The 23,333-nt window shown below is 39.8% G+C and overlaps 1 long non-coding RNA gene across 2 annotated transcripts in view; it reads right to left on the minus strand.

Annotated features, from left to right (window-relative positions):
- Nucleotides 1–12,583, minus strand: part of LOC108635844 — a 91,312-nt gene extending 78,729 nt beyond the window's left edge. For both annotated transcript variants that reach the window (XR_001917964.1, XR_001917965.1), the window contains exon 1: nt 12,478–12,583. This is a non-coding gene — a long non-coding RNA (uncharacterized LOC108635844). The remainder of the gene's footprint in view (nt 1–12,477) is intronic.

Genomic DNA, 23,333 nt, shown 5'->3' on the forward strand with positions numbered 1-23,333 from the left:
AGACAAACACCTGAGGATGCAGCCAAAAGAGCTGAAGGTGATTTCCTCTGAGAAGTGGTACTGGTGGGCTGGGGAGAGATGGAACAGGAAATTTGTAGTGTTTCATTTAGCACTATTTGACTTTTTAAGTTAATTTATGTTGCTGCTGCTGCTAAGTCACTTTAGTTGTGTCTGATTCTGCGCGACCCCAGAGACAGCAGCCCACCAGGCTCCCCCGTCCCTGGGATTCTCCAGGCAAGAACACTGGAGTGGGTTGCCATGTCCTTCTCCAGTGCATGAAAGTGAAAGGTGAAAGTGAAGTCGCTCAGTCGTGTCCAGCTCTTAGCGACCCCATGGACTGCAGCCTACCAGGCTCCTCCGTCCATAGGATTTTCCAGGCAAGAGTACTGGAGTGGGGTGCCATTGCCTTCTCCTCTAATTTATGTTACATAGATAAAAAACTAATTTTTAAAAGTTAATTTTAAAAAGCCCTTAAAAAAAGGAGGGCTTCTCTGGTGGCTCAGATGGTAAAGATTCTGCCTGCAATGCAGAAGACCCACGTTTAATCCCTGGGTCGGGAAGACCCCCTGGAGAAGGCAATGGCTACCCACTCCAGTATTCTTGCCTGGAGAATTCCACGGACAGAGAAGCCTGGTGAGCTACATACAGTCCATGGGGTTGCAAAGAATCGGACAAGACTGAGCAACTTTCACTTTCACTTTTAAGAAAGGAAGTATAGGAATGGCATTCTAACATGTATACTATCATGTAAGAATCGAATCGCCAGTCTATGTCTGACGCAGGATACAGCATGCTTGGGGCTGGTGCATGGGGATGACCCAGAGAGATGTTATGGGGAGGGAGGTGGGAGGGGGGTTCATGTTTGGCAACGCATGTAAGAATTAAAGATTTTAAAATTAAAAAAAAAATAAAAATAAATAAATTCATCACTAAAATTAAAAAAAAAACTGACACGTAAGGGGAAAAAAAAAAAGAAAGGAAGTATAGAGGAAAACAATTCAACTGTTAATCATGGTTATATGTGGATAGTATGATTCCAAATGATTCTAATTTCTTTCAATATTCTTTTCTGTATTCAATTTTTTATAAGTAAGTGGTGTATTACTTTTATAATTTGAAAGTACATTTTATTTTTGAAATGAAATAAAAATAAAGGTTCCATTTGAGCTTAAAAAATTATTTTCCAAAAATGGTAAAGTCATAATGCTCATAAAAATATAAAATGAACACATGTCAAAAATAAGTTACGAGGGAATCAGTAAGATATTACAGCTGGTTCAAAGGAGAAATCAAAGAACTACAAATTATAAATGCAATAAAAACATTTGAAATGAATTTTCAAAATTAATCTATCCTTAAAGCAAAAATCAATTAAATACATTCTTCAAGCTATCTGTATTTTTATGGACAAGAATTATTTACATTCCTATCAGTTTTCTATAAATTTTTAAGGAGTTATAAAATAAGCCTAGTCAAAGATAAACAGGGGTATACATTCCTATAAAATCAGATAATCCCAGAGATTTAAATGTTCCTTTGAAAGGATATCCAGCCATGCTTTTGCCCATTTGAAAATTTCAAAATATTTCCTTCAGTTTAGTTCAGTTCAGTCGCTCAGTTATGTCCGACTCTTTGTGACCCCATGAATCACAAGCCAGGCCTCTCTGTCCATCACCAATTCCCAGAGTTCACTCAAACTCACGTCCATCGAGTCGCTGATGCCATCCAGCCATCTCATCCTCTGTCGTCCCCTTCTCCTCCTGCCCCTAATCCCTCCCAGCATCAGAGTCTTTTCCAATGAGTCAACTCTTCGCATGAGGTGGCCAAAGTATTGGAGTTTCAGCTTTAGCATCTTTCTTTCCAAAGAACACGCAGGGCTGATCTCCTTTAGAATGGACTGGTTGGATCTCCTTGCAGTCTAAGGGACTCTCAAGAGTCTTCTCCAACACCACCAAAAGCAGCAATTCTTCGGCGCTCAGCTTTCTTCACAGTCCAACTCTCACATCCATACATGACTACTGGAAAAACCATAGCCTTGACTAGGCGGACCTTTGTTGGCAAAATAATATCTCTGCTTTTGAATATGCTATCTAGGTTGGTCATAACTTTCCTTCCAAGGAGTAAGCGTCTTTTAATTTCATGGCTGCAATCACCATCTGCAGTGATTTTGGAGCCCCCAAAAATCAAGTCTGACACTGTTTCCACTGTTTCCCCATCTATTTGCCGTGAAGTGATGGGACCAGATGCCATGATCTTAGTTTTCTGAATGTTGAGCTTTAAGCCAACTTTTTCACTCTCCTCCTTCACTTTCATCAAGAGGCTTTTTAGTTCCTCTTCACTTTCTGCCATAAGGGTGGTGTAATCTGCATATCTGAGGTTATTGATATTTCTCCTGGCAATCTTGATTCCAGCTTGTGATTCTTATTTTCTTACATGTAGCTAAAGGCTAGTCTACAGAACCTTCTGTCATAAAGAGTCATATGATTATTCAATAGTGGGATATAAGTTTGTTTTGAATTCATAGAAGCCTCAGCAAAAAAGGAAAGATTATAAATTTACTGAGATGTCCAGTGGGGCTTAAAATGTTTTGAAACTGAAGAAATTTCTTTTTATCTATTTAATTGCTGACAAAACTTTTCTCTGAAGAAAATATCAATTTGCCTTTGTAGCCTGCTTCCTTTGTTTGGGCAAAAATTACCAAAATGATCCCTTTATCCAAACGGAAAGCAAAACCCACCTGTTGTTTTAAAACAACAGTCCATGAGATTGTCATTACCTTTGAATGCAGTTTGATTAAGTAGTGTGTTTACTGAGGGAAACTGGATTCATTTTAATTAATATTTTATTGGAGAGTTTTAAAATTTCAATTCCTTTGTATATTGGTTTAGACTAAATTATCTCTGAAAGTTAGTTTGGGGGATGGATGTATGTCTCATTGTACAAGTATTTGCTCCTGTGAGAGATAAGATCATATGTTGCCAGAAGGCCTATCTTTCTCACCAGTTTGTACCAGATTGTGAAAAGGGACTAAACTTGTTTGGACTGAACTTATGAGGGCCATATACACTGTTGCTTAAAATGACCCAGATTTTATCATTTTTCCCTACCCCCCCATCTCCCTAACTCAGGTATATAACAATTTTTAGATATAATCAATCATTGGGATTTCCTCATTCAAGCCAGAAATGCAGGACCATATACAACAGGCGCATATTTCCCTGCTTCTGTAGTTGATCTTCCTGGGACAGGGAGGGGAACACAACTGAGACCATCCTTGTGAGCAGAGTGGGGAGAAGATGACCAAGTCTTCCTCTTCTGAGAACAAACCTCAGGAATTGTGCTCTTTTTCATAGGTACAAGGAAAAATTAGGACTTGAATGTCTGTCAGTGAAGGATTGCTTTTAAAAATTCAATTATAGTAAATCCAAACAGTGGAAAACTACTTAGACATGAAACAAATGTAGAAGGTATTGATGAAATGATATGGAAAGTATTTTTCTCATGTGTAAAGAGTAGGCCGTACAGAGCTGGTGCAGCTGCTCAAAGAATCAACCACCTTCTATCTCCCCAGAAAACCACCTTCCACGTAAGGTCACAAGATGACAGCTGTCCTTCCAGACTTCACATCTAAGCTCCAGGCAACATGAAGAAAGAAAAGGCAAAGTACAAAAGACACAGGCCAGATGAACCTTTTTTTTTTTAATTAAGAAGATGATAGTGTTTCCAGAAGGCCCTTGCCACGTACACTTCTACTTAGATTTTAGTGGCCAAAATTGTATTCATAACTGTTGTGACGTGACTAGCTGCAAGGGAGCCTATGCAGTTTGATTTTCAGTTGGACGTTTTTGTGGTTTTGAATGCGGTAAAGGGGACAGACCAGGTATACCTGGCAGTGTCTGCCCCAGGAGTATATCAAAGAGCACATATCAAACCGAAGCTAGCAAGGTTTGTCTCTAGGGAGTATTCTAAGTGACTCATAACCTTCTCCTTTATGTTCTTTTGTATCATCTGGAGCTTTACCATTCTGTATTATTAGAAATTCAGAGTCTCAAGTCCCTCTACAGACCTACTAAATCAGAAGTTCTGGGACTAGTAACCTATGCAGGGGACACATATTCAGTTCCTGGCCTGGGAAGATTCCACACGCCATGGAGCAACTGAACCCACGCCTCGTAACTACTGACCCTGTACTCCAGAGCCCTCAAGCCACAGCTGTTGAGCCTGAGTGCCGCAGTTACTGCAGCCCATGTGCCTAGAGCCTGTGTTCCGCAAGAGAAGCCGCAGCAATGAGAAGCATGTTCACTGCAATGAGGAGCAGCCCCTGATAGCCACAACTAGAGAGAAAGCCCGTGTGCAGCAACGAAGACCCAGCACAACCAAAAATAAATGAGATAAATGTATTGTAAAAAAATTAACAGAAAAAGAAAAGATACTTGCATTTTTAGAGAAGAAAACTGTAACAATTCAAGGATATCACTCAAGCTAACAAGTGTTTTTTCACAGTACAGCTACAGGTGCAACCTTCTTCTTTGTTTTGAATCATTAACATTTATTCTGGCCTTTAGCAGTAAGAGTTTTTCAAAGCTGACATTCAGAAGAGGGAAAAAAAATCATCCTTGTGTTTTGATTAATTCCTCTACATTTTTTCTTGTGTCTTATCCTCCAAATTTACAAAGATTCAGTTATGTTTATGGTAAACTGCTTAAAGTACATAAAGAGAAAAAAAAATATGGAGTGGAAGTGAGGGGTAGAGACAAACAGATTTTAGGTGAGCATGCTCAGGACCACATGCACTTGGACTATCCAAGAAAATGGCAGCTAAAAGCTGAAAACTACTTCCTTTCTCTTCTAAATGCTGAATGGGCTGAGAAGGAGAAAGGAAAGGTAATACCATTTTGATTGGGAGATGAAGACAACAATGAAATTAAGTTTTAGACATTGCCAAATGCCTGATGATTACACTTGTGTCTTTCAGCATCAAGAAGTAGGTTTTTTGATGTTGCATAAACACCATAATAATTTTATTTTTTCTTCTTGTTAAATAAGTTATCTAGCTCCTAATTTTAATCATCAGCGGATGTATAAATGGGTATGTAAAGTTCATAGCACCCCAAATGACACCTCATCAGATTGAAAATAGAAAGTCCTTAGTCACTAGATAGCAAAAAAATTTTCACATCCTTAAGAAGATCCTGAATTATATCACTGTAGCCACAATGTGTAAAAAGTTAACAGACCCATGACTTAAGCTTTGTCAATAAGAAAATGTCACCCAAAGAAATGGTATGCAAGTGATTTTTAAAAGACCAGAATTTCCCATAGAACTTTAATGATTAATTCCTTTTGTTGTGAGATTTCACACTCAGAGCTAGGATCTGAGTCAAAGCACAAATTTCCAGGTAAGATACAAGGATCTGGGGAAAGTCAGACAGCATGGTGTTGTTCCTGGTTGCTTTTCTTGTGGTTTATCCTCTGGATATCAATGAATCTTCAGCCACCTATGTGATCATTACATACACATCACAAATACAAAGTGGTCCCCAAAATTCCAGTGTCACAAACATTCTTCTGGAAATTATGCCTTCCAATTTTTGCTTATCTTCATTTTCATAAATGAAATAAAATATTCTTATCTGTTCACAAACATTTAGACTCCTAAGTGGTATGACTGACAATACTCTTAAATATTTCCCAATTTGAGTGGACAGAGGCAAAACAAGCCAGGAGAATTGAGGTTGGATTGTTAAAACTAAAGATGTCCCACTGTAGAAGAAACATTTGAATCTCTCTAAGACCAGTGGAGAAATATCTCAGTACAAACAAGGCCCTTTTGCCTTGTAAGATGTTTGTACTTTTTTCCATAGTTTGACTGAATGAGTTAATCATTCATGAAGACTAGATCAGTCATAAGACTGAGAATGGGAATCACAAAGGCAAATATTGGCTGATTCACATCACCTGCTTTGAGAAACACCATCCAAGTCAAGCTTAATAGATAGCAATGTGGGCTGTGCCATCAAGCAGACTTTAGGGGTCAGATATTTGAACCTAACATCTATTAGTTGTTACTGTAACGTGACTTTAGGGCTTTTCATTGGCCCCTTTATATGTCAGTATCATCATCTGTAAAATGGGAATAATAGGTCAATTGTGAGGATGAATTGAGTATCATGTGCTAAATTGTGTTGGAATGGTGCTTGGCACATGGTCAGCCCTCAATATCAGCTGTTATCATTATTATGTCTGTATTTGTTGTTGTTCAGTTGCTAAGTCATGTCCAACTCTTTGTGACCCCCATGGACTCCAGCACACCAGGCTTTCCTGTCCTTCACCATCTCCCAGAGTATGCTCAAACTCATGTCCATTGAGTCAGTGATGCCATCCAACCATCTCATCCTCTGTCACTCCCTTCTCCTCCTGCCTTCAATCTTTCCCAGCATCAGGGTCTTTTCCAATGAGTCAGCTCTCCACATCAGGTGGCCAAAGTATTAGAGCTTCAGCTTCAGTATCAGTCCTTCCAATGAATATTCAGGGTTGAGTTCCTTTAGGATTGACTGGTTGGATCTCCTTGCTGTCCATATAACTATATGTCTGTATTGTTATTTCAGTATCAAATAATGCTCTTTAGTAATATAATTTGAATGCATTTAAATATTTTATATCATTTAATATTAAATTAAAATCAATTCAACAAAAGCTTAATTTTTTACATTATGTTCTCCTTTGGGGCCACTAGATTCTCTTGAACATGACTCCTCTTCCTCTCCTGATTCCTTAGATTTTCTAGAACCTGAAAGACTGAAATAGAGTAAAACTGCTATGGGCAAGCTGGGGAGACTAAGAAACAATTATACCAGTTATGGCAGACATACGTTAACGTGACCCCAATTAGTCACTACCCTGTATAATCCCCTTCTCTTCAGAATGGGAGGAACCTGTGACTTGCTTATGACCAACAGAAGAGGGCAATAGAAATGTCCCTCTCATGATTGGAGAGAGAAGGAGAAAGAGTAAGAAAGAGAGCCTAAGAAAGCTAGTAACTCCATCTGGAGTCAAAGAGAGACTCTCCTGCCAGCCTTGAAGCAGCAAACTTCCCCACTGGGAACTGCAGGCAGCCTGCAGCTGACAGCCAGTAAGAAGTCAGGGCCCTCAGTCCTGCAGCCACAAGTAAGTGAATTGTGCCAACAACCTGAATGAGCTTGCAGCAGATTGTTTCCCTGAGTCATCCAAATGAGAATGCATTCTGCCACCACTTTCAGTAGAGCCTTCTGAGAACAAGCAGGGAGACCAGCTAAACTGTGCCTGGACTCCTGGCCAATGAAACCTGAGAGATAATAAGTATGAATGGTTTTAAATCGCTAAATTTGTGATAATCTGTTGCACAACAATTGAAAATAAATACACTTGCCTTCACCTGTGAATCTCATTATAGGTTAAATTTTGTCCTGCCAAAAGATGTTGAAATCCTAACCTCCAGTCCCTGTGAATGTGACTTTATTTACAAATAAGGTCTTTGCAGATGATCAAGCTAATACAAGGCCCTAATCCGATTTGCCTGCTGTCCTTATAAGAACTTACTCATTGGAAAAGACCCTGATGCTGGGAAAGATTGAAGGCAGAAGGAGAAGGGGACGACAGAGGGTGAGACAGTTGGATGGTATCACTGACTCTATGGACATGAGTTTGAGCAAGTTATGGGAGCTGGTGATGGACAGGGAAACCTGGCATGCTGCAGTCCATGGGGTCGCAAAGAGCTGGACACGACTGAGCAACTGAACTGAACTGAACTTATAAGAAAGGAAGTTTGGGAACCACAGACCTCTACAGTGGGAAGATGATATGAAGACACTGGGAGAAGGTCACCATCTACAAGCAAGCGGTGGTGCCTGAGGCTACCAGAAGTGAGGAAAGAGGCATGGAACACATTGTTCCTCACAGCCCACAGGAAGAACCAACCATGCCGACAGTTTGACTTCCAGCCTCTAGTACTGGAAGACAATACATTTATATTGTCTTGTTTATATTATATAAACAAATAAAATACAAAATTATATAAACAAATAATATGGCATCCTTTGGAAACTGATACAATTCCCAAAGGCAAAGAGGAAGCTGGAAAGGGCTGCTCTCCAATCATGGGTGAGGAAAGACTGAGAGGAGAATAGAATTTCTATTCATCCATCCAGCCATTCAATAGGTGTAGAGGCTTTCCTTTGCCATTCCCTGCCTCCACACCTGTTGAATCATGTGCTGTGCAGTAGGGTTGCAGAAATCAAAGCACATCCACTGCCCTCAAGGAGCTCGCTGTCTAATGGAGAAAGGATACAGAGAGCACAGTTCAGTTTGATGTGTGCTAGAGCAGAGGATGAGCGTGGCCTTATGGTGCTTTATCCTACCCAGGTAGAGAGGGCTCCCAAGAAGAGGACCCTGGAAGAGGACGGGAGGAAGGAGAAGGGAGAGGGTGAAGGTGATCCAAAGACAGGGAGTCCCATGCAAAAACAGGATGAAAGCACCACAACAGATCAAAGACATTCCAGGAAGCCCAGCACTCCATGGCCAGAGTGGAGAGAACTTGTGAGGATGGGGCCACGTGTGCCGATATGTGCTACACTACAGGGTCTGAACTGTGTCCTAAAAGCTTGGAGGACCACTGAGGAGCCTTACAGAAGTCAATGTCGCGATCTGATGCAGGCGGGATTCTGGTAGCAGGTTCTGAATCATGGCCACAGCAGGGGAGATGGAGAAGAGAAGGTATGCTCAAGAGATGTGTATGAGGCAGAATTGCCAGAATTTACTGAGTGGTTTTGTCAAAGGAATAAGGGAAGGACAAGAGCCCAGAATGACGAATGAATTCCATGTTTCTCTTGGTGACTGAGTAGGTGGGAGCAACTTTCTCCAAACAAGGGATCATGGGAAGAGGTACAGCAAGGACGACGAAGGAAAAGAACTCCTCCTCTGAGGGACCATGATGTCAGGGGAGGTTAAACTCCTTTCTAGAATGCTGACAATTAATCTTGTTCAATCTAGACCCTCACTGTCCATATATGGCTCTTGCTCCCTCAAAATGCGGCCAATCCAAATTGAGATATGCAGTGAGTGTAAAATATACACTAGATTACAAAAAATCAATATTAAAAAAAGAGTATAAAATGAAACACGATTCATTTCTTGTATTAGTTATATGTTGAGATAATATTTTAGATACATTGGTGTCAATAAAATATATTATTAGAACTAATGTCACTTGTTTCCTTTTTAATGTGAATGCTAGAAAATTTAAAATTATATGTGTGGCTTACATATCTCTACTAGACAGCACAGGCCTAGGCCAATCATGGTATTCTCATTCCCTTACTTAGTAAAGGATCCAGGAAGGTGTATGCCTATAACACCATTATGACCAGTGAAAATGGTGGGGGAGGGCTCAGTGGTGAGGCTTCTTGGAGGGTTTTTTCCTCTCTCTTCAGATGGAAGCTAAGACAGAAAGAGACATTCCTTTTTCTGGCATCAATACTGTCATCACAGGGCACTGCCTGGCACAATGGCAGCCATTTGGGACCTTGAGGATAGTTGGCTTAAGAAAATAAGAGTAGAAAGATAGAAAACTATATCACTGATGACACAATTGAGCTTCTGAACCCACAGAATTTTTACATTAAAATTATTTTTGTGTTAAATAAATAAATTGTTAAAGCCGAATATAAATGAATTTTCCATTCCCTGTAGACAAAAGCGTTTTAACTGGTTCATCTACTGATGACAGTATCAGAAGGCTGTTATCCCTGTTTATGTCATCCCTCTACTTCATTTATAATCTGAAAAATAAGGGGGACACTTGAGAAATATTTGGATAATTCTTTTCTGATCTATCTCCAAATACTATCATCTTTCATGTCTCTGGAAAAACAAAAATCCTCAGTGGCTGAAATGGCTTGGTAAAATATTAGTTTCCCTGATTGATACTCTACTTTTCTTTTTCTTTATTTTTCAAGATGTAAATAAGAAGTGGGCCTTGCCCAGCAATAGAAGATTGACCCATTTCTGTAGTAACACATATGCAGTTACACTGGGTTCTATAAGTTGTGGGGAGGGAGCCATTCCCTGGCCAGCTGCCAGTCTCCAAACCATGCACAACTTGGTAGCCATTGTCTTTGAAAGCAGCTTTATGTGGCTTCACAGAGAAGGAGGCTTGATGTGATAATCACAGTCTGCTGCATTTTTGGAACTAGTGTTCCAAATCTAAATTTCACAGATCTTTTCTCTGGTACTTGATTATATACTAATATGAAGATTTTAGTGTACATGACTCTGACCCACCAAGCAACTGTTTTATTTACCTATCCTCCCTCAAGGTCTAAATATAATAAGCTGCCAACATCAGAAGTCAGAAACTGCTGGAACTCTGGTCAATGCCTGAAGCTTGTAAGAGAGGTAAGGAAAAGAAAGTTTTTAGAACAGTGTTGGCTACAGAGAAATGTGTGAGAGTGAAGCAGGAGTGAGAAAACAGAAAAGGTGAGGGAACATGGTATTGAAGCTGAAAGGGACCTTTGAGCTTATTCGGTCCAACCCCTTCCCTTAAACATGAGGTAATGGGGCCCGGAGAGGAGGGCTTGGCTCCTTCCTTTTTCCCTTGTACAGGAGTGAACGCTGGCTGCGTCTGTCATCTGTGAAACACAGGGCTGCAAAGGTCGGAGACACAGGCAGCCCCACCCTCTGGGGGCTCTCAACACCAGCTGCTACAGAGTCACCATTAAACCCAACTTAGAGTGGTTTGGGTTTTGCTCTCATCTGGTTTTTTTCCTCCTAAGTCATTGCCTCCTCTATCCCAGATATGAATCAGTACTGGCTCTCAGACTAGTTCTGCTTTATGTCTGTGTTGGTGAGGTTTGGTCACCATTAGATTAAGAAAATAAAGCAGTAAATTTTTGCTCAGATATTATTGTGGGAAAACTTGCTCTTGCTCTTTTTTTCCACTCCTTCTCTGTCCCTCCCTTCTTTCCTTTCTCCTTCTTCTTTCCTTCCTTCTTGCCCCCTCATTTCCTTCCTCCATACATTATTTCTCTGAGATATTTACCATTTTTTATCATATTTACCACTCTTCCTGAACTTAGGAATGACAAAGAAATTTCTTGGCTGGAGTCACAATTCAAGCAGAACAAGCTTAGGGTTCAAGGCGTGAGAGTCAGCCACTCTCAAAGGTGAGAGCCAGCCACTATCAAAGATGAGAGCCTTTTCTCACTCTTGCCTGAAATTTTTACTTGAAATGTAGCTATTCTTTGTGTGTGTGCTAAGAGGTTTCCCTGGTGGCTCAAATCATAAAGAATCTGCCTGCAATGTAGGAGACTTGGGTTCAATTCCTGGGTTGTGAAGATCTCTGGAGAAGAGAATGGCAACCCACTCCAGTATTCTTGCCTGGAAAACCTCATGGACAGAAGAATCTGGAGGGCTACAATCTGACTGAGGGACTCACATTTTCACTTTAAGTGGCTTTAGTTGTATCCATCTCTTGGCAACCCTATGGACTGGAGCCCACCAAGCTCCGCTGTCCATGGGATTCTCCAGTCAAGAATACTGAAGTGGGTTGCCATGCCCTCCTCCAGGGGATCTTTCCCACCAAGGGATTGAACTCATGTCTCTTCAGTTGCCTGCATTGGCAAGCAGGTTCTTTACCACTAGCACCACCTGGGGAAGTTATTCTTTGGAAAAATATGAAACAGGACAACCTTGCATCTTTTGCCCCTTTCTGGAGCCTAGATTGATAAATGAAGTTACAACAGTTGAAGGGAAAAAAGACCCAATACATTTACAACACCCAAGGATGAGTCCAAAGGAAGGTCAACTGTGGTGAAAGACCCTTCCCTCTTTTTCTTCCCTGACCTCAGCATTCAACACCTCCTTGTCCCCCTGCCCCAGACCCAACTAGCAACAGAAGCCAGGTATGGACCTCAAGCAATGAGAATCTGGCCTGGAAGCCAGCAGAAGAGCAAGATCAGGAGGGCTGAGCCAGGCAGGGACAAACAAAGCCAGTGAACGAGGGAAGAATGGGAAGAATTAAGGGGAGGAGGAAAGGAGGAGAAAGAAATGGTTTTCCCTTCAAGAAACTTCCAGGAATCATCCTGGATCCTCTGTGTTGCCCCACTCTCCACACTATACCCCAGCAACTCGTCTTGATTCTTCAACGTATTCCAATCCATCAGCCTCTTCTCCCTAGTCCAATGCACCATCATCACCCCGTAGGGACAGTCTCCTAAATGGTCTCCCAGCTCCTACACGTTCCTCCTTAAAATACATTTTCCATGGAGCAGCCGGAGTGATCTTTGAAAACCATAAATCAGCACCCATTTCCCCAGCACCAACAGTGCTCTGTGTTCTGCCCCCACCCCACTGCAGTTCCTTCCCAGCCTTTTCTGTTACCACTTGCTCAATCCAGCCACATTCGCCTCCTTCCTGTCATTTGTAAATCCAATCATGTCTCACCTACAGGCTTTTCCACTTGCTGTTCCCTCTGAGTGGATTGCTCTCCCTTCAGCTCCAGCCGTGGCTGTCTCTTCATCCTTCAAGCCACAGATAGTGCACTTCCAGGTGGCCTTCTCTGCTCACGAGGGCCAACCTCACTCTTCTTCATTATTTTATATCACTTATCACCATTTGAAGTTATCTTGTTGATTCTTTATTTTCTTCCTTGCTTAAAATCTTTTTTTTTTTTTTTTTTTTTTGGTCTGTTTTACAACAAGACCAAATGTTCTAGGACAGGGCAAGGACTGCCTATCTTATTTGGCACTCTTTCTCTGGAGCCAAGAACAGAGCCTGGCACATAGTAAATGCTCCAGAAGTGTTTGCGGAATGAATGAGTGAGCGAATGAAGGAATCTGGGGTCAGGGGGACCTCAAGAATCCAGGAATAAGGCCTGAGATTAGGGTGGCCAGATTTTGCAAGTACAAATACAGAGCGTACAGTTACACTTGAATTTCAGATAATCATGGAATGTATGCAATACTATGTTTGTATATGTCTCAAATACTCCCTGCATTCCTTGTTTATCTGAAATTCAAATGTAACTGGGTGTCCTGTATTATATCTGGCAGCCCTATGCCAGACCCACTGAGGAGCTTGTGTGAACTGAACAAAGCAAAGAAGACCTTCTCAAATCTCTGCCTTGTAGACCTTTATGGGTTAGAATAGACCTGATTTGTTTTGTTCCTTCTTCTGGACTTTGTGTGTGTACTATTTGGCTAATAGCAGGATGGTTTTGGTAATGGATTCACCACCTGTTCCTCCCATCCTGAAGGGTGCAGAACAGAACGCATAGCAGTAGGCAGCAGTTAGGGAACAGATACAGCCATGGGCAGGCATGGCTTGTTTCACGTTGTCCCAGGGACCCCAGCAGGCCCTCTGTGAAAGGAGGGCAGTCCTTGCTTGACTCCTTTCTCTTCTCACATAAGAAAGGAATCTTGAAGGTGATTTTTTTTTTGGTAAAAATGAAATAATAACAATAAATTAAATGTTTTCTTAAATTTTGTGATTAGAAGAAAAGCTCACATTTCTCACAAAAATATTTCAGCTCTTTCAGTCTCAAAAGTACCAAACTTTATGCTGCTGCCGCTGCTGCTGCTGCTGCCGCTGCTGCTGCTGCTGCTGCTAAGTCACTTCAGTCGTGTCCGACTCTGTGCAATCCCATAGACGGCAGCCCGCCAGGCTCCACCATCCCTGGGATTCTCCAGGCAAGAACACTGGAGTGGGTTGCCATTTCCTTCTTCACCAAACTTTATGGGGAAGCCAAATTATACAGATTCCTGGATTATTCTCTTGTGCTCATAAAATGATTTCAGATGTGTAAAGTCATTTAAAAGTTGCATATATTTTAATTTCCTCCAAAAGTTCCAGTCCAAAGAATAATTTGTTTCTCATGGCTTCAAAATATTAGACATAATACAGATCTGCTGAAAAGTGGTCCAGTAGCATGGCCTTCAGGAAGTTGTGGAAAGACCCTCGGCTGAAAAGGGCCACCATGAACAGGAGACATCTTTGCACCTGCAACAGGTCCCTTCAGGTCAAATCCTGGGTCAAGTCCCTTCAGGTGTTGAAGGAAAGCAAAGCGTAAGATGCTGTGCTTTGTATTGTTTAAAGGGCTGCCTTGCATTGAGTTCATTCCTAAAGCCATAAGCGCTTCATCTGGAGGGAGCCCAGAGTCCTATTGTGTCTTAACAAATCTCATATAATCAAAAACTACCTTTAATTAATGCAAAATAGAATATTGTTAAATACATACCTCTGGGTGTTTTGTTTTGACTGGGTTTTGAGACTAAGAGAGCAGCTGATTAACAAATGTTCTTTGGACCAATCTAGCTGTTTCCACGGAGAAGGCAATGGCACCCCACTCCAGTACTCTTGCCTGGAAAATTCCATGGATGGAGGAGCCTGGTAGGCTTGAGTCCATGAGGTTGCTAAGAGTCGGACACGACTGAAAGACTTCACTTTCGCTTTTCACTTTCATGCATTGGAGAAGGAAATGGCAACCCACTCCAGTGTTCTTGCCTGGAGAATCCCAGGGATGGCAGGGCCTGGTGGGCTGCTGTCTGTGGGGTCGCACAGAGTCGGACACGACTGAAGTGACTTAGCAGCAGCAGCGGAAGCAGCTGTTTCCAAGAACCTCAAAACAATTCATACCTGTTATTTCATTGTCTTCACAGTAACTTTTGGTTTTGGCATTCACATCCCCCCATCCAATTGTATGGATGGGGCAGGTGTCTGACGAATTTAATGATCTTCAATAAGTTAGAAGCAAAATTCTCCTAGTCTCTATAATCATCTGTTAGCTGAAAACCAATTCAATACTTCAGTTCAGTGGGGAACTGCTGGTACTGCTGCTAAGTTGCTTCAGTCATGTCCGACTCTTAGCGACCCCATGGACTGCAGCCTACCAGGCTCCTCCGTCCATGGAATTTTCCAGGCAAGAGTACTGGAGTGGGGTGCCATTGCCTTCTCTGAGTAGGGAACTGAGGAAGCTACAAAGGTGATAACCCTTATTTTATTTACCTATCAGCCTTATTGAACATCTGCCCTTTCCGCATTAACAACATTGTTATATGTTTCATATTTATTTGTACTTATGCATCTTAGTCCAAAAAAATCTGTGATAGTTGAAGAACAGGGAAAAAATAAAAAATTTTTAATGTAAATACATAAAATATACAAAGATATAAAAAAGCATCTGATACTTTTTTGGCTTTGGATCTGAGTATGTAGAACTTTCTAGAACAGTGGTATGTGATAGGTTAACCTGCAAAATACCAAATTATTATTCAATATTGAGAAAAGGGACCTTCAGAGGCTGGCTGCTTGCAAGATGGTACAAACAAGGAATGGACATAGCCCTAAAAATAAGGCTTTACATGTGCTGGTTCTTCACTGCAATAAAGATATGCAGAGCATCTGGGCAGCTTCACAGATAACTGAGCCAGAGCTTTTGTACTAGGATTCTTGGTAAATCTCAGTTTGTTACCATTAACTCATCTTAGTTTTTTCATAAAATCTAGAATTTTCCCCAGTAAGGCCAAATCTACTTCTGGTTAAATTCCTTAGATAAAAGTATAGATACACCTCAAAACAGAAGTCCATTCCTAGAATAATTGTTTGTCAACTGAAATTTTGTGAATTGATCTATATTTTATATGTGTATGAAGAAATGAAAAAGAAGGAATTTGGTGAAGAGTCCACTGTCGAAAGGAGCCCATGAGTAAATCTTTTTTATCTACCTGTCATATAATTTTTAGTATTTTATTGATATTATTTTTTTAACTTTCAGAGGTAATACGTATGTGTTGTAATAAGCCAGAGAATACAGAGAGGTTCAACCAAAGGATTAATAATCTTCTCCTCAGCTCCCATTTCATCCCAAGTATTTAATACAGTTTGATGTGGACATTTCCACACTCTACTCATAAAAATATGTACAAATATACATATATACTTACTGAGGCCTGGTGGAGTTTTAGTCCTTGCTTTCACTCTTTTTTATTGAAACAAATTCTATTGTAGACATTTTTTTTTCTCACTTACCTATATAGTAGATCATCCCTCCAGTTTAGGACTCATGATTCTATCTCCTTATGTTTAATAACAGCCATGTGTGTGCTAAGTGGCTTCAATTGCGTCCAACTCTTTGAGACCCCATGAACTATAGCCCGCCAGGCTCCTCTATCCATGGGATTCTCTAGGCAAGCACACTGAAGTGGGTTGCCATGCCCTCCTCCAGGGATTTTCCCAACCCAGGATTGAACTGCATCTCCTCCCACAGCACCTGCATTGTAGGCCGATTCTTTACCACTGAGCCACTGCTGCTGCTAAGTCGTTTCAGTCGTGTCCAACTCTGTGTGACCCCATAGACGGCAGCCCACCAGGCGCCCCCGTCCCTGGGATTCTCCAGGCAAGAACACTGGAGTGGGTTGCCATTTCTTTCTCCAATGCATGAAAGTGAAGTCACACAGTCGTGTCCGACTCTTAACGACCCCATGGACTGCAGCCTACCAGGCTCCTCCGTCCATGGGATTTTCCAGGCAAGAGTGCTGGAGTGGGTTGCCATTGCATCTCCAACTGGGGAAGCCCAATAACAGCCATAGTTACCAAATAGTCCACAGAGTGAATATCTAATGATTTTCTCAACCATGCAGTTTAGATAGACACATTTAGATAGACATTCTGTTCTTCCCTTGTCTTTTTTTTTTTTATCATCATAAACAGTGTTGCAAGAAGCATTCTGGTATGCATTTCCTGAAGGCCCAGCAACTCTTGGGCTTCCTTTCCAAGTTTAGATTTTTTCATATCAGTTTTCCTTAAAATAATTAGAGCTAACTTTAATAGAGCCTAGAAATATCTTGGAGCAAACTACTTTCCTTCCTTTTTAAAATGCATGTTTTTATACTGATTGAGTACCAACTGCAAGCCAGCTTTCCATCTTGAACTGCTGCAGCAGCTGCTCCTTGCTGGAGCAGGAAGTGTCCTGCAAAGTTTTGATCATTGCCGGGCCTCTCCACGCTAGGAACAAGCTTCCCCACCTGCAAGCTCTATAACTGGTTTGTAAACTTTCACTCCTCTGGAAACTAACAGAGATGTATAAAACGCAGAACAGTCAGCCTCAAGACCGTGTTAGTAATGACGTCCTTTGTAAAACTACCAGCTATTTGTTCAAATAGGGAAATAAAAGCCCAGCAGAGGTTTGTATATTTGGTATGTGCAGGCATATAGGGTATCAGAATACTGGAGAGAGCTACACGGTGCCAAAACATGATTTTTGAGCCTTTATCACCCCAGAGAGCGATCATATTTCTTGCTACTCTGTGAGAGTAGAGTTGCAAGATTTAGGAAACAAAAACACAACGTACCCAGTTAAGTTTGAATTTAAGATAAACCACAAATAATTTTTACTTTATCCCATATATATTATATAAAATTATATTATGATAATACATGGGATACACATAAAAAGTTATCTGTGGTTTATCTGAAATTCCAACTTAATAGGGTGTTTAATTTTTTTGAAAGAACTGTGCTCCCTGCTCCCCACCTTGAACTTTCTTTGCTTTTGTCTCTGTGTCAGAATCATACAGCAGAAGGAGTCACCTTTTCCTGCATACTTGGGGATGTTCATGCCATGACCGCAACTCCTTTCGGTACAGCAGGAGCTACTAGTCCCCAGATATTTCGCCTAAGCGCTGAGCTCACTGATGGTTATCTTACATCTACTATTCTTACTTTCTGGGTTGAGGGATCTCTGTATTCCCAACCTCCTCTCTCTCTCTGACCATGAAAAATGGTCCAGTCCCTGACCTATGTCTGAACTCTCTTAATTGCATCCTTTCTGTATTCTCCGCCTCTTCTGTACTCCCAGGGTCTGATCGGTTTTCCTATCCTAAAGCTTCAAGCTAAGATTGTGTAATCAAAAGATTCAAGTTTTGTTACCTGCACAGGGTAACAGGGAAAGTCACCACCTGAACCTGTTTCCTATCTGAAAACTGGGTGTTGGATTTGGTTAGGAGATACTCAAGATGAATTCTATCTCTGACACTCTGTGGTTCTTAGAGACTTGTCCCCTCCAGACCTAGTTCTGGCCACAGCCGTCACCTGAACATCCCTCCTTGCCCTGTCACTGCCTGTATCCTAGCTTGACAGAAACCATTCAACTGTCTCTGAGGGTAGGGGCATCGATCCCTGCTCTTCTAAACACTGAGCTCAGCTAACATCATAAATCGCCAGTTTTTAAAATTAGCACAGTGCCTAACCAAAGAAAACGCTCACCTTTTTTGTCACAGTTAATCAATACAGAAATTCCTAATGGTGTAAATTACTATGTTGTTTTAAATTAAGCTTTTTACATATTAATACAGTTCAATACTATATAGATAGCTGTAACAATCCTAAAGTGGGTTGATTTTTGCTATGTAGAAATCTTTATAAGAAAATGTGACCATGAACATAAATATATGCTTTAAAAAAACATAAATAACAAGATCCTATTGTGTAGCACAGGGAACTATATTCAATATCTTGTAATAAACTATAATGGAAAAGAAGTTGAAAAAGAAAAAAATAAGACAAAACTATCTAACTTGTAGTTTAAAATATAGAGAGCACTAAGTACATTTTATATTCACTATAATATACAGATCCTTTTTATAGGTTCTGTACATTAAATGCTAAAAACAGCAATCAAAAAAAATAAGATGTATATATACACATGAACAATGAGAAGAAAATTCAAAAGAAAGTAAGCATGTTTAAAATTTTCAAATTTTTTAAAGAAAATTACTCATGTTCACAAAGGTTTCTATGGTTTTAACACACCAAATATTTAAAAATCCAAGTTCTGTGGTGAAAAGCTAGAAGAACCAGTTTGATGAAGCACTTTAATTTTTCACAAACAGAACCTTCCAAACCACAGGACAATTTATCTTTTTTATTTACATGTAGGTCATTGTTACGTTTTTATTTAGACAAATTTATGCTGTACAATGATAAAGTGAAACACGTCAATTACAGGAATTAGAGAATCAAAGGAATGGTCCTTAGAGATGATCTAATCCAGTGTTTTGTAAACTTGTTTCTTCTGACCCACCATAAATACTTTCACAAGACAGTACTTACCCTTACTATGGGTGAAGCTGTCTGATATTTTTATTCTATTCTATCTCATTATTTAAAAATGACTGTGACCTACCTTATTTGTTTCATGACCTATTAATGGATCATAACATACAGTTTGGAAAACACTAAAAGACATCCCAGTGCCCTCATCTTAAAAATGGGAAAGTCAGAGGATATTGTGGCAAATAACTTGATTGAGATTAGTTCAAGTAATCATATAATCGTGAGAAATAAAATATGCTAATGAGGGCATGATTCTATTCAATCAAAACACTAAACGTAGAATGGAGAGTGGGATGTGTTGTACATATTGAGTCAATGCCTTAAAAATTAAGAGGAAAATTTAAAAATGAGAAGGGGTCCACCACTTAACTGAGTATGTACTATGCATTAAGCACAAAATAAGCAAAAGAGAAAAATTAGAATCAAGATCAGAATCTATCATAAACCATTAGCATATTTTTCACTCATTCCCTAATCTCTGCCTATAAAAAATTATTTTGCCCAACAGAAAACAGAGAGACAAGAGAGAAAATCAATGAAACCAAAAGGTTCTTTGAGAAGATCAATAAAATTTATAAACCTATTGTCCATACTGGTCAGAACCAAAAGAGAGAAGATTATCAATATCAAGAATGTGAGAAGTGAACATCACAATACTGTCTATAGATATTAAAAGGACCATAAAGAATATTATAAACAACTTTCTGTCATTAACAAGAGCCTGCATAAACAAATTCTGCTATATCCATGCAATGGAATACTACTCAGCGATGAAAAGGAATGAACTTTAAGTCAAGCAATGACATAAAGAAATCTCAAAATAACTAAGCATATATAGAAAGAAAGGCCTTATAAAGAGTATATATTCTGTGATTCTGTCTATATAAAGTTATTAAAGAGAGTGAGAGGTATGCGGTGAATCCTCCCCACCAGTGAAAGTAATCATCCTCAAGAAAACATTCATTTCCTACTTTTGCCTAATGGCTTTATTTTGGGGAATCAATAAAGATTCCGAATTGTTTCTTCATGGTGGACACAGGCCAAGAACTTGAGTCTGCCCTGGGGCCCCAGCTAATGCCTGGGTTACCTTATAGAAGAACACCAGTGGTCATAACTCACTGCCTTACTAAGACATATTACATTTCAGGCTAAATACTTCAGATAACCAATGACTAAGATACACTTTTTGCCCTTGAGACCTCACAGTCCAGGTAGAAGACAGACCAGTAAGCAAATAAGTATAATAAAACGTTATCACCTTACTATTGGGATGGCCATATTAAAGGTAAGTATAAGATGCCTTAAAAAAAAGGAACCATCTAACCATACAGCAGATTAAAAGCATTAGGACTAAAGGAGCAAATATTAAACTGAAAGGAAAGAAAATTTTCAGCTTACTTTAGAACCTCTGAACCACCCATGATGAAAAGAGTTTCTAAATCAAATCCAGCTTGTGTTTCCAGGCCAAACTACAGCCCCTTCTATTTCCCACCCAAGCCAGCAAAACATTTCTTTCCAACTGGGTTGTCTCCTCTCATCCATCAAGCAGCACTTTAGATATGATACTATCCCCTCAAGGGGGAAAAGGAGCTGTGTAGTAGGAAAGTGTTATCTTTACTTTCCCATGGAAGCCTCTGAGCTCTTTGCTGTTCCTCAAGAAGACCCAGAAAGCAAACAGATCAACAAACAAAAAGTAAAAGTAAGTTATTTGGGTAATACCCCCATATCTGGTTCTGAGGACTTCTGGTCAAGGGAAGAATCTATTCCCTTGGTTGAATTTTGGCATTCCTGGATCCTGACACAGAAGTGTGCTACAAACTCTGACCATAATCCTTCTCCTGGTGTTTGTCTGTGTTGCAATGTTTACATGTATAATCTCCAGAATCGCCACTGCTGTTCATTGTCCCATCAAATGAGTAACAAATGATTACCTAGCAATAAGAACTAGAAAAATCTGGATCTATGCAAGTTGAGACAACCACCCCCGGAAACCTGCATGTAATCAGTATTCATGCAGTGGATCTGTGTGACGTGGGGAGAAAAGGGTGCAGTAGGCAAATGGGGAATAAACAGCGCAATGAATGTCTGTTGGTGAATAAAGGAGCCCAGCAAGGTACACAGTAATTAATGCGTGGCAAGGAATGAATACGTGAGTTATACCAAACGTACATCCTTCTATTTCAGCTTTTGTTGGGGGTGAGAGTAATAATCAGTAAATGCCAATTTTGTTCCTTGGCTTATAACTTCATCTTAAGCCAAGACTGATAAGAAACTTAAAGAATAAGTTAAACAGGACATGCTTTAGGGATTTCATACATATTGTTTGTGGTATAAATTGGCTTTAAGTCTGGATTTAAGAGTTGTGGCACAAATAATTCTTTACCCTACTCCCTAAATTATAACCAAATCAACGCTTCATATCTAGGGAGCTTACCCTAATTCCAAAAGCTACCCAAATCACATTTTCTGGAAGGAGTTAAAAAGGTTAGCAAATTTGGAAAACCACCAAGTAAATTGCCAAATAATCCCTTTGTAATGGCCTGTTTTGAATTATAGCCTAAAAAAATGTGAGCTGATGAGGATTTAAAGCCAAGAAAGCAAGGAAGCAGATTCGGTTTTGGAGCTATCTGTGACACGATATTTGCCAGTATAAATGCCAAAAATCTCTGGTTCTGAAATCAGATAGACCTGGTTTTGAATCTCACACTCGGTGGCTTTCAGCACGTTACGAACTCCCATGCATCAATTTCCTCATCTATAAATAGTATCCACATCTCTTTGCTTTATTATTGACAACCAGCATTCACCCTCCCGCTTACATGCTCTCCCCCATATCCCAGGACTGAAAGGCTGGTAATCAGATGCCTCAGACTTCATTTCTTTCATGGTTCTCAAAAAGAAATACATTCTGACAATGAAATGTATAACATTCTGTAAGACATGGAAGTTCAAGGATTAGCAGATGTGAAGTTTCGCAGCAACTTCTAAGTTTTCCCTTCTAGTTATCAGCCTGGGTGCCACAGGATGGCTATGACCAGCTGTAACCATAGGCAGTAGGTTCATGTAGTTTCCTGATCTGAGTAGTAACAGCAGCTTCTCATGGTAAGACTGCAGTGGCAAAGCTGTAGCTATTCGAGTTTAAGTTTCATATCCAAAGAGTGCCTTTTGTATAAATGATCCTTGAATTAAATCACTTCCTTTGGCATATATATAATTGTTTCTGGAATGTCCTATAAAACTGAAGACTTCAGAGTTCTCCACAGCAATGTGGAGGGATTTGTTCATTATCCTGCTGGTACTTTAAGTAAACTAATTTATTTGGTTAATATAACCATTTCTAACACCTTAGTTATAAAATCATACCACATTTTAAAATAAAATAAACTATTTTTCTTGGTAAAAAAAAAAAGTACAATTTATAAAATTCAAACATATAATTTAGAAACCAAACGAAATTTTTGTTTACCAAGAGCCTGGTAGGCTACAGTCCATGGGGTCACAAAGAGTCGGACACGACTGAGCGACTTCACTTCACCTCTTCTGACTTCATTTGCAACATCAGCCTTTCAACCTCTTCTTAGAAGCTCTAATTCCTTCTATTAAATCCTTCCCTACTTGAAACACCTAACGTGGTTTCTGTTTTTCTGAATCTTGAGTGATATCTATTCGAGTTTAAGTTTCATACCCAAAGAGTGGCTTTTGTATAAATGATCCTTGAGTTAAATCACTTCCTTTGGCATGTATAAATTGTTTGTGGAATGTCCTATAAAATTGAAGACTTCAGAGTTCTCCAGAGCAAGGTGGAGGAATTTGTTCATTATCCCGCTGGCACTTTAATTAAACTAATTTATTTGGTTAATATAACCATTTCTAACACCTTAGTTATAAAATCATATCATATTTTAAAATAAAATAGTTTTCTTGGTAAGAAAAGTACAATTTATAAAATGCAAACATATATTTAGAAACCAGATGAAATTTTTGTTTACCAAGGACCTCTAATAGCCCATTCTTTAAGGCAGAAACTTGAAATGATTAGTTCTGTCGATGGAAACACAAATACTTTACATGCTTGTTTATTGTTCTCCCACCTATTTTGACATGCTGCACTTGAAGTAACAGAACTTCATTAGTAACTTTTATATTATTTTAATTGAAAACAAAAGAAAGCCAGGCAATTAGTTAGAAAC

This window comes from Capra hircus, chromosome 4 (genome assembly GCF_001704415.2).
Source record: "Capra hircus breed San Clemente chromosome 4, ASM170441v1, whole genome shotgun sequence".
NCBI lineage: Eukaryota > Metazoa > Chordata > Mammalia > Artiodactyla > Bovidae > Capra > Capra hircus.